This window comes from Brienomyrus brachyistius, chromosome 20, assembly GCF_023856365.1.
Source record: "Brienomyrus brachyistius isolate T26 chromosome 20, BBRACH_0.4, whole genome shotgun sequence".
NCBI classification, from domain to species: Eukaryota; Metazoa; Chordata; class Actinopteri; order Osteoglossiformes; family Mormyridae; genus Brienomyrus; species Brienomyrus brachyistius.
In genome coordinates this window covers 18,781,847-18,794,132 of record NC_064552.1, presented here as the reverse complement: position 1 = coordinate 18,794,132, position 12,286 = coordinate 18,781,847, and the positions used below count along the sequence as shown (strand labels likewise).

The window sequence follows — 12,286 nt, the reverse complement described above, 5'->3', positions numbered from 1 at the left end:
GCAGGGTAGAGGGGTCAGGTGCGGGAACGGGTCTGGAACGGGATAGAGAGAGGGGTAAGGAGAGGACACGAGGCAAACAGGCAGGGTCTGGTAGCAGGGAGAGACAATCGACAAGAAAGTGCTTAGCAAGGCTTCTAATCATCAGCGCAATACTTCGCACTGGGCTGGTGACTTCTGGCTGGCTTTATACCTAGGCTCAGTACACTGAATGAGCCTCTGCTGGTGGTGTCCGCCTGTGGGGGCATAACAGTACCCCCCCCCTGACGGCTGCCTCCCGGAGGCCGAAGACGCTTGCGGGGCCGACCCCGAGGGCGCGGAGCAGGGCGGGAGGGGTGAGACTGGTGAAAGGCGGTCTTGAGGTCTGGGTCGTCAATCGCGCTGGCCGGCAACCAGCTACTGTCCTCCCGGGATTCCCCCTCCCAGTGGACCAGATACTGGAGTTGACCCTTCTGGCGGCAAGAATCCAGGATGGAGCGGACTCGTGGGGCCGGGTCCACCTCAGGCACGTCCTCTGGGGAGTCGTCCAGCGGAGGGACATCGGGCCGTAGGGAACTGAACTTCACCGCTTTCAGCAGTGAGGCATGAAAGGTAGGGCAGATGCGATAGACTTTAGGGAGTTGTAAACGATAAGCCACGGGTCCCACTCGCCTCAGGATACGGAAGGGTCCGAGGAACCGCGCGGTCAACTTCTTACACCCTGGGAGACGTAGATTCCGTGTCGACAGCCACACCAACTGACCTACCCGATAAGTGGGTCCCGCCGGATGGATAGACAGTGGAAGTTTCATCGCTGGTGAGTGTGATGTGGGAGAGGACAGCATCCGGAACATCGTCCTGTAGCTCCACATTGCTCTCGTACGCCTCGTCTGGATCGGGCTGCCCGGGCTGAACCACCTCCTCCTCCGGACCAGGTCCATCGTCGACAATGCCGCTAAGGGAAAATGTCCCAGATTCACCTGTGCTCTGGCTGAACAGGTACTCTAACCCAAGCAGCTCGTCGGAAGGGACATCAGCAGGGGTCCGGAAATTCTCTTCCACAGTCTCACCAAACAGCTGCTGACAGCGGGTGTTGAGGCGGTCGATCAGCGGTGCAGAGTAGGTCCTGTGGTGCCGTCCTCTGCCACCAAACACGGCATCCGAGCTCCTGTCCGAGTTCCACCGCACAATGCCGCTTAGCAGGTAAACCTGATAGGGCTGCGCTGCGCAGTGAGGACCTGGACATGACAATAAAATGTATAACGGTGTTGGAATAATAACAGGCCCATGTTTCATTTGTTAGAAGTGATCAGACTACACGTTCATACTTGGAATCATGTGCGGCAGAGCTTTGTGGAATCCTTCCAGGCTGTTGCTTCCACGCAGACATTTGTAATAGGGCACATCCACATTGCTGATGGTTGTTACGTGCAACCCTATACATGCTCATGTCTGGTGGATCCTGGATGCCCTCCAGATGCCGCTGCTGCTCCGCCCAGATCTCATCAATGGCCACTGTGTATGCATTTAATGTAAATGTGTAAAATAGATACATCCCGTGTTTTATGCTTCACTTCTCACACTACTGGCATTTGTGTTGTAATAGCTTTTTTTTCCATACCTGGTGTTTTGAAGAGGCTCACTCCATTCTCATCCAGACCGGCGGGACCTTTAAGCTCCTCGATGGCCAGGTGGATGAGCTGGAATGTTTCCTGAGCGCCGAGTGTGACCCTCCGTACATGATGTTTCAGCTGCTCCCTGGATATGTAGAGCCGCACTACATCCTCGTCTGACACGGACTTCAGCGCTGCCGGGTCCTTGGCTCTGACCGCCTTGATGAGCAGCTCCAAGTCCGTGCGGTTGTACGCCAGCACTGCCCCAGCTACAGCAGACTTGAAAATGGCGTACTTGCAGTGAGACTCTGTTCGGATGGCTGCGTCAAACCGGTGGATCCAATGGAAAATGTCCAGACGCACAACCATCCCACTGTCCACCCAAGGCTGGAACATGACAGATTTCATACTGTAATATGCCTCTCATTTGTTTATTTTTTGGCTTTGTTCTTTACAGTAACTTTTCTGGAGTACTGAATATGGCAAACATGACTGATAACTAATATGTAACAACTGCACAGTATACAAATATTTTTGGTAGACGACCATACTTTTTTTTTATTATAGTCTTACAGTTTCTACTTTGCATGCCAACAACTATTTTGAGTGTGTTGGAGAAAGCGGCAAAGCTTTACACTCCAAATCATATATGTTGGAGAAAGCGCTAGGCTTTGCACCCCAACTCTGCATACACTATGAATTACGAGACAACACGCTTTAAAGTTTTACTTGCGCAAGGGTACCCACACTTTCAGCAGAATGTGCTACAAAGGGTGGTTCCCCTTAGCTCCTTTATTTATAGTCAGTGGGAGGCGCAGGGGTCTCGCAAAATAGGGAGGTGAGAGCAAGAAGAGAAAGTTCTGGTTTTGCTTAGGTGGGCAGCTGTTGAGCACATACTCAGGGTACGTGCAAGCTGAATGCTATTATTAATATAATCTAAAGTATGAGGCTAGAGGAAAACAATAATGTATATACATTTACACTCATTGCTGATTATACAGAAATGATAACAAATGATTAATAAGTTTCTTCAACCTAACAGAGTGGTAGTGTTTTCATTTCTTTGAGTTTAGATAGAATTTTAGGGTTTGTGCTTAGTGGATTGATCAAAGGAGAGGAGATTTTAGGAAATGTTTTAGCAATGCAGAAAAACTAAAATGTTAAGGCATGTCAGACTACTTTGAAAGTGGGTGAGAGGCCTCAGACTCCAAAGGGTTACAGTAAATACTTATTATGCTATGTTTCTTTTATGTTCCTCTTTTTGAGTCTGGGAATTTTTTGTCATAGTACCAATCTATCTATCCAGTGCTACTTTATCATTCCATCCTCTTTGCGCAATGTAGTGATGTAAAGTGCTGTCAGCAAAACAGCATGATACTACCACCACCCTGCTTGACCATTGGTTCAGTGTTCTTAGGTTAAGAAAGCAACCTCACCTTGATCCCCTGCAAACATATCTCTTTTCATTGTGGCCAAGCAGAGAAGTTAATGACACATTCACACGTCATTGTGACTGCCCCCCATCCCCACCCCGTGAATATGCAGCCATCAGCAGCCTTTCAGACTTAGCCAGACAGAACACACTAAGGAATGTGTCTGTTTTATTCAAGCACAGTACAGAACCATACGTTTTTTTATTTTTCATTTTCCACTCTGTCCACCTTTATTCTCCACAATCAACCGTATTACTTTGTTTAGGCCTGTAATTAGTCTGTTACACACATCTTGGGTCACTCTCCTCTCCCAACATAACTCTTGCTTGGACACGCTGCTGCTTTGTATCTGGCTTGGCCTCCTTGCAGATGAAGTATTTCATCATGTGCCAAACGAGCTTAAAATCTGTTTAATTTTCATATACCACACTGTCCCTCATTGCATGACAATATCAATCTTATTACTTTGTTTCAGTCTGTAATTATTATACTGCATACATCATGGGTCCGCCTCATCTCCAAAAGGTGAAGTAAAATACAAAATTCTAATTTCATCAATAAACTGACTAAAAACACATTTTGCTAGTTTTAGGCCATCTTTGCCTCACAACAGAAATAATTTCCTAAATTTGACAGGTCATTTATTACAGTGTAGTCAGTTTATTAATGAAATTGGAATTTTATCTAAATACAAGAAAATTATACTTGCTTAGATTTTCATTTTTTTGTAGTGAAGTTAAGATACCTGAAATCAGGTGTTCTACCTGATTTCAGGTAAGTCACTTCAGCTTTCATAATCACTGCTCCCCCTGGTGGATGGATAAATCATTGCAAGTACTTTACACACAGCGAGGTAAGGGGCGGATCATGCCGGCCCACTTGTTCATTACATCATATTGGGGGATCTCATTACAGTCAAGGTCCCACCCAGAACCCAGCAGGGGCCAGCCAAGGACCAGCCAAGGTCCCATCATGGAAAGTGGGGGAAAATTCAAGCGGCTACATCTGTATGTGCAGGAATCCCTGAAACAAGGGATCATTTGTCCCTCCACATCAAATTTTGCGCCTGGGTTCTTTTTTGTAGCTAAGACAGACGGAAATCTAAGACCTTGAATAGATTATTGAGCCCTCAATAAGATTATGCAAAAAAGAAGAGAGCCTCTCCCCCTGATCTCTTCAGCCTTGGAGCAATTTCGTTCTGCTCGTCAAAGTTGGACCTAAGGAGTGCCTATAATCTGACCAGTATAAAGGAGGGTGTCAAGTGGAAGACCTCATTCATTACTACTACTGGGCAATATGAATATCTCTTGATGCCTTATGGGCTTTCTAATAGCCCTTCGGTCTTCCAGTCCTTCATCAATGACATATTGGGTGATATGTTGAACATCTTTGTGACTGCATATATTGATGATATTCTGATTTATTCTGAAACAGAAGAATGGCATATCGAGCATGTGCGAAAGGTACTCCAGTGCCTGAGACAGAATCAACTCTATGTGAAAGGTGAGAAGTGTGAGTTCCATCGTGACACAGTGAAATTCTTGGGGTATGTCATCTCTCCTGGGAGTGTAGGTAAGTGACCGAGACAAGGTCACTGCCATGTGAGACTGGCCCCAACCCAAGACTATCAAGGGACTTGGGTGATTCTTAAGTTCTGCAAATTTTTATAGACCGTTTATTCAGAATTTTAGTGTTGTGGCAGCTCCCCTAACAGACTTGATCAGACAAGGAGAGAAGAAACTGAGGTGGACCCCAGGAGCACATCTCATCTTCAAGAACCTCAAACAGCGGTTCTGCTCAGCCCCCATCCTGTGACAACCCGACTCCCAACTCCCGTTCCTGGTAGAAGTGAATGCCTTGGAAGCAGGCATGGGGGCAGTCCTGGCCCAAACGGACCCTCTCACTGGTAAGACCCATCCATGTGCATTCTTGTCACGTAAACTCACTGCAGCCGAACAAAATTACGACATCGGGAATCGAGAATTTTTATCCATAAAAAAATTCTTTGGAAGAATGGAGACACTGGTTAGAAGGGGCATTACATCCCTTCCAGGTACTTACGGATCATCACAATTTGCAATATCTTCGGGAAGCCAAACATCTTGACGCTCGGCAGGCTCGCTGGGTGCTGTTTTTTTTTTTTTTTACCCATTTTGACTTCAAGGTCACCTACCTCCCAGGGTCCAAGAACATCAAGGTGGATTCCCTCTCCCGCAAATTTCCCTCAGTCAAGAACCTTGAATCCGCCTCGCCTATCTTACCTCCATCTTGCTTTCTGAGCCCCGTGACCTGGGATTTAGAGCAACGTCTACTGGATTGGAACCAGAAAACACTGCCGCCTCCTGAATGTCCACCACAGAAGACCTTCGTTCCCTCTCAACTGCGTAACAAGGTACTGCAATGGGTGCACACTTCCATATAGCCTGGACATCCTGGAATAAAAGCTACTTCACGCATCTTGGAGAAGCACTACTGGTGACTGGGGTGGGGAAAGGCGATGGAAAGGTATGTCCTGTCTTGTCCTCTATGTGCTCAGCTTAAAATCCTCACTGGTCCACCTGGGAATACCACTATTTTGACCTTAGTCGATCGCTTTTCAAAGATGTGCTGGCTGATTCCCCTCCCGAAGTTACCGACATCCTTGCAATTGACAGACCTGTTATTACACAGGGTTTTCGGCACTATGGACTCCCTGAAGACATAGTCTTGGACAGAGGATCTCAGTTTACCTCCCAAGTTTCCAGGGCTATGTTTTCACTGTTGAATATCTCACGCAGTCTTTATTCAGCCTATCTCCCCCAATTCAATGGCCAACCCGAGAAGACCAACCGAATGGTCGTGCTTCCCCCATGTTTTTTTTACTCGGTTTCTTAACACCCCTACCAGGGGAGATGCCATTCTTGATCTTGTTCTCTCTAATAACCAGGACAGGATTGGTAAATTAGACGTTTTAGAACCACTTGACAGTAGCGATCATAACATGGTCAAATTTGAGGTTAAGTTTAGTGTTCGAAGAGCTAAGTCCAAATCAAAAATATACAATGTTAGGCAGGCTGACTAAGTGTATGAGACTAAAACTAGAAACTGTGAACTGGATGGAGTTAAATAACAAAACTGTTGAAGAGGCCTGGGAATTTTTTAAAAGCACATTATTGGAAGTGCAAGAGGACTTCATACCTGTCTCCAGCAAGAATAAATCTAGGAAATTGCAACCTAGGTGGTTTACTAGGGAAATAAAGTATAAAGTAAGGAGGAAAAGGGCTTTGTTCCAGCAATGGAAAATAACTGATGATGACAGAATAAAGCAGGAATATCTAAGTCTACAGGCTGAGTTAAAAAATGATATTAAACGAGCTAAAAGAAATGTTGAAAGGATGGTTGCATTGGAAGCTAAGGATGACGTTAAAAGTTTCTTCCAGTATTTTAACTCTAAAAGAGCTCTAAAAGCTGAAATTACCAATCTGCAGGATAGTAGGGGTCTTATAATAGTAAACGACATTGATATAGTAAATGAGTTCAATGATAGTTTTGCACGGGTATTCACTGTTGAGGACATTAGTAACTTACCAGTTCTTATTACTGATCCAGCATCGTCTATAGCTTATATATATATATATATATATATATAACTGAAGCAGATGTTTTGCAAAGCCTAGCTAAGCTCAAAAAAAATAAATCACAGGGCCCTGATGGCATCTTACCTATAGCGTTAAAAGAGATGAGGGATATTATTTGCCGACCCTTAACTTTACTGTTTCAAAAATCCTTATCTGAAGGTGTGGTACCTTCTGATTGGAAGCATGCCAACATAACGCCCATTTTCAAAAAAGGGAGTAGAAGTAATTTGTCTAACTATAGGCCAATCAGTCTAACTTGTATAACTGGTAAAGTTATGGAGGCTATAATCAAAGAGAAAATGGTAGATTACCTGGACTCCAATAACATTTTGCGGGATAGCCAGCATGGATTTAGGAGAGGTAGATCCTGTTTAACGAATCTGTTGGAGTTTTTTGAGGAAGCTACTCAGGAAGTTGATGACAAGAAGGCCTATGATGTCATCTACTTAGATTTCCAAAAGGCTTTTGATGTTGTCCCCCACAAGAGGCTCCTACTTAAACTCAAAGAGGCAGGTATTTTAGGTACCGTAGCGACCTGGATTGATAACTGGTTAACAGATAGGAAACAGCGAGTAGTTATGAGGCACAATGTCACAGTGGGCCTGCGTCCATAGTGGGGTACCGCAGGCTTCGATTTTAGGACCACTATTGTTTCTAATTTATATACCAAGTGTACCAAGAGGACAACAGGGCTAATGTCTTAGGAGCCAGGGAGCCTCACAGCAGAATCTCAATGGCGGAAAAGCCCAACCTTGAAACATATTGAAGACGCAAGACGCTGGGGAGGACGCTGGCGTTGTCTGTTCGCCGCTTCTCCAGTCAAATCAAGCCGAATAACAAGAGTTGAGGATACAATTACGGCAAGTTTTAAAATAATATTTTGCCTCTTTTTATTATCTGCGTGACAGATCAGTTTCATTGCCACTGCCACCGTGGCGCGATTCTGCTTGTCCAGCCATTAAGAAGCGCATCTGGGAAAAGCCTGCTGCTATTCATTGCTATCGCCATCGCCGCTGCATAGCCGAAAATCCATATTATACCTTCGGCAAAACAGCCAAGCGGCGAAATAACATTCTGCCTGCATTCTACATCTATGCCGCTGCCTTCATCTCTATGTTGAGTTACTCCGCCGACCAGCTGATGAATCTCAACAGTTTATGTATCCCACCGTGCGTTACAGTTATTAAACAACTCGGACTTCTTCGCCGACCGCGTTATGTCCACAGAAGTTCCCGAAGGAAGTTCCTTTACTCACAGACTAATTCTACCATCCCGGCTCTCTGGTCGGCCACGCGAATGTTCCTCAACATGTGCTATTTCTCAGCGCCTAAACTGCTTTTCTCTGGCTTCATCAGAAGAGGTGCAAAACATCATCAGGAAGATGAAACCCTCCACCTGTGCCTTAGACCCTTTCCCAACTTCCCTGGTGCAGACCCATATCACTATCTTAAGTCCCCTTATCACCTCTGTTATAAATAACTCTCTTCAAACTGGTCATATCCCCTCTGTCTTAAAAAAAGCCATTATAAGACCACTTCTCAAAAAACACAACCTGGACCCAGAAGTCCTTTCCAATTATAGGCCCATCTCCAATCTCCCATTTATATCCAAAGTGATTGAGAAAGTAGTTGCCATCCAGCTGCATAACCACCTGAAACTCAACAACCTCTATGAAAAATTCCAATCTGGTTTCCGGTCAAACCACAGTACAGAAACTGCACTCGTAAGAGTCACAAATGATCTCCTGATGTCATCCGATGCTGGCTCTTCCTCCTTGCTTATTCTCCTGGACATATCTGCTGCATTTGATACAGTTGACCATGACATCTTATTAAATCGACTCCATTCCACCTTTGGACTCACTGACATTGCCCTCAGCTGGATTCAATCATACCTCGCAAACCGGATAGAGTACCTTGCTATGGGTGACTCCACCTCAAAGCCACACACAGTCTCCTGTGGCGTTCCCCAGGGGTCAGTTCTTGGCCCCATGCTCTTCATTCTTTACCTTTCCCCGCTCGGTCAGGTCATCAGCCGCCATGGATTTTCCTTTCACTGTTACGCCGACGATACACAGCTTTATGTAAATGCCACAGCTGCAACGCCACTCTCATCATCCCCATCATCCCCATCTCAACTCACCGTCTGTCTGGAGGAGATAAAGGTTTGGATGGATCACAATTTCCTTCAACTCAACAGCTCCAAAACCGAGGCCATTCTGGTTGGCACCCCTCACCAGATAAAATCATCACCCATAACCAGTATCATCTTCTCTGGCTCTAATATCTCTCTCTCATCAACAGTCACAAATCTTGGCGTAAAAATGGATCCCCAACTCACCTTTGAATCCCATATCAACCATCTCTGTAAGACCTCCTTCTACCATCTCCGGAACATTTCCAAACTCCGCCCCATTCTCTCCCTATCTGATGCCGAAAAACTGGTCCATGCCTTTATCTCCTCTAGACTGGACTACTGCAATTCACTTCTCTTTGGGATACCTAGCAAGAGCCTTCAGAGGCTCCAATACATTCAAAACTCTGCAGCAAGGATCCTGATGAGAGTGCGAAAACATGAGCACATCACTCCCATTCTCCACTCACTTCATTGGCTTCCCGTCTCCGCCAGGATTGAGTATAAGGTTTTGCTTCTTACACACCAATGCGTCCATGGACATGCCTCCCCCCCCTACCTCAAAGAACTTATCAACCCACAACGCGCAACACGTTCCCTCCGTTCTACGCAGGCTAACCTCCTCCACAAACCAAGAACCAATCTGAAGACTATGGGAGATAGGGCTTTCTGTGCTGCTGCTCCAAGCCTATGGAATGCCCTCCCTGACTTCCTGAGGGCACCACAACCCACTGACTGTTTTAAAAAGCATCTAAAGACTTTTCTTTTTAACAAAACCTTTGGTTCCTCCACTTAGAAGTTTTAAATTTGTTTACTTTTAAACTATTTATTTTGTCTCTCTTTATTTTAACTTGTAGCCCTTTGAGATCCTGGGATGTAAAGGGCATTATAAATAAAATGTATTATTATTATTATTATTATTATTACCAATATATACAGTAAACTGGTGAAATTTGCAGATGACACCAAGGTGGGTGGTGTAGCAGATACTGAATTAGCGGCTCAGCAGCTACAGCGGGATCTTGATTTAATTAGTGACTGGGCCGATACCTGGCAGATGAAATTTAACGTAGACAAATGTAATGTACTCCATGTAGGGAGCAGAAATATAAAGTACAGGTATTTTATGGGTGTCACTGAAATAAAGGTAGCTGATCATGAAAAAGACCTTGGTGTCTATGTTAATGATTCCATGTCCCATTCTCGCCAGTGTGGGGAAGCAATAAAAAAGGCCAATAGGATGTTGGGGTATATCTCCAGGTGTGTGGAGTATAAGTCAAGGGAGGTAATGCTAAGATTATACAATTCCTTGGTGAGACCTCACCTAGAATATTGTGTGCAGGTTTGGTCACCATATCTTAAAAAGGACATTGTGGCCTTAGAAAAGGTGCAGCGTAGGGCCACAAAAATGATTCCTGGTCTTAGAGGAATGTCATACGAGGAAAGGTTACTTGAGCTAAATCTGTTCAGTCTCAAGCAAAGGAGACTGAGGGGGGACATAATCCAGGTATATAAGATTCTAACAGGTTTGGATGCTGTTCAACCAAATAGTTACTTCAGCATTAGTTCAAATACACGAACTCGTGGCCATAGGTGGAAATTAGCGGGAGAACATTTCAAACTGCATTTAAGGAAGCACTTCTTTACACAGCGCGTAGTCAGAGTATGGAATAGTCTTCCTGATAACGTAGTGCAAGCTGAATCCTTGGGTTCCTTTAAATCAGAGCTAGATGAGATTTTAACAACTCTGAGCTATTAGTTAAGTTCTCCCCAAGCGAGCTTGATGGGCCGAATTGCCTCCTCTCGTTTGTATAGTTCTTATGTTCTTATTTAAATGTGTTATAATAAATAAAAACTTTTATTTTATAATAAAACTTTTAACAATTTTTACAGGGTCACCGGATGCATCGACCTTTTCTAGCTAAAGAGGAAAGAGGGCCTGGCAGTTTTGAATGGTAAAAGCAGTAGCTGTGTATTGTTAACAGTGCATTTTGTTAAATAACAACCCATTTTATATCGGTAAAAACACAGCCATCCTGTGTTTAGAGGGGATTTATGTGTATTGCATGTCTAGACATGTCGGTCAGCTAATGCCCGTGGCCTCGGGGAACGCAAGAACTTTTGGAGTCGTGAGCGATAAACCCATGAGAAGGAGGCATCAATGAAACAAAGTAGCCTCCGTTTGACAAATTGTTGCAGGGGACCTACAGAGTGACTGTAACATCTCATTTAACCGCTGGACCTGGATGTGAGAAGCACACAGCCAGCATCCCCATAAAGCAATATATTTCTAATTTTAAAAAAGTCGATCTCTAACACCACAGCTCTGGCACGGGCCCGAATGTCCCGCTGCGGGCCTGGGGGTTGGATAAAGTATTTAACTACAATTGTTTAATCGGCGGGATAAAGTGCTGTAACTTAAACGGTTGTATGACAAATTAGTATAAATTTTTAAACCAATAAGATTTAAGGAATAAAACTATCTAGTTGTATTTTGTTAGTTTTATTTTTTAATGAGATGTTCCCAGTTTATTGATTTAATAGCTGTAGGAACTAGTGAGCGGTATTTAGCAACATACATCAAAAACATCTTCAAGATTCCAATATTTAAGGTAACTGGCAAAGTTTTCAAGCAGATTGCATAAATCAAGACACTGCAATGCAGTGCATTTGATTCGGAGATGGCACCGTAGCCCCGGATAGGAACTATAGTGAGCGGTAGAGTGTGGTGTTTCAGAGCGGTTTACTGCCCGCGCCTTTAACATTTTGCTGGTATGTGTAAAGTCAGTAACAACATATTGTTCATGTTGGATGTCAGTTCCGTTGTTGTGGTATCCTAATAATGCCGTGTTTGTGTTGTTAGAGTGCCATATTATTTCCAGTGTAATACCGCTATTTTCCCTTTTATTACTGCATACTCGCTTAAAGGAGATTAGCCTACAGTGATTTGTGCATTTTATTTTGTGTTTACACTGTACCCGCCCCGTTTTAAGATTTACCTGTAAGGGAAAATTGAAGTGGAAAGAAACTTATGTAAATCTTATTTTCCAATAAAAACATCTATTGAAGTAGATCTATGGAATAAATTAAACCCCAAAAATAGCGTTTGTGTTCCTAAGTGTTATTTACTGGGCCACAAGTAAATGTAGTTTTAATTTTTGTTTGCAAATGTTTTTGTTTTTTAACTAGTTTGTTTCACTTTACGATAACCTTCGTCCCAATGGGGACAACATGCATGAACGCACACATCGGCACAGTCAATTAACATAAAATAAGCCCAGAATCTAGCCATTTTGTCACTTTATTCAGTGAAATTCTAAGGTAGACAGTTGACTTTATGACTTTAGTGATGAAAGCAGATAAAAGGGCAAAATATATTAAAATGATCTCCATATTAGGGAAAACACAATATCACTTCTTTTTCACCAATACCAGTATTGTAAATTTGAATATCTGCCGATTCCAATACAAATCTAATACTCTTTTTTTTCTTCCTTTTATAGGACAGCTCCGG

The 12,286-nt window shown here is 43.9% G+C and overlaps 1 protein-coding gene across 2 annotated transcripts in view; it reads right to left on the bottom strand.

The window, feature by feature from the left end:
* Positions 1 to 2,617, bottom strand: part of LOC125715606 (uncharacterized) — a 150,274-nt gene extending 147,657 nt beyond the window's left edge. Inside the window, exon 1 of one of the 2 annotated variants that reach the window (XM_048987369.1) lies at positions 191 to 2,617. The gene's annotated coding sequence lies outside the window, so the exon portion shown is untranslated. The remainder of the gene's footprint in view (positions 1 to 190) is intronic. The other variant, XM_048987371.1, reaches the window with a different exon arrangement.
* Between the last annotated feature and the right edge of the window lie 9,669 nt (positions 2,618 to 12,286).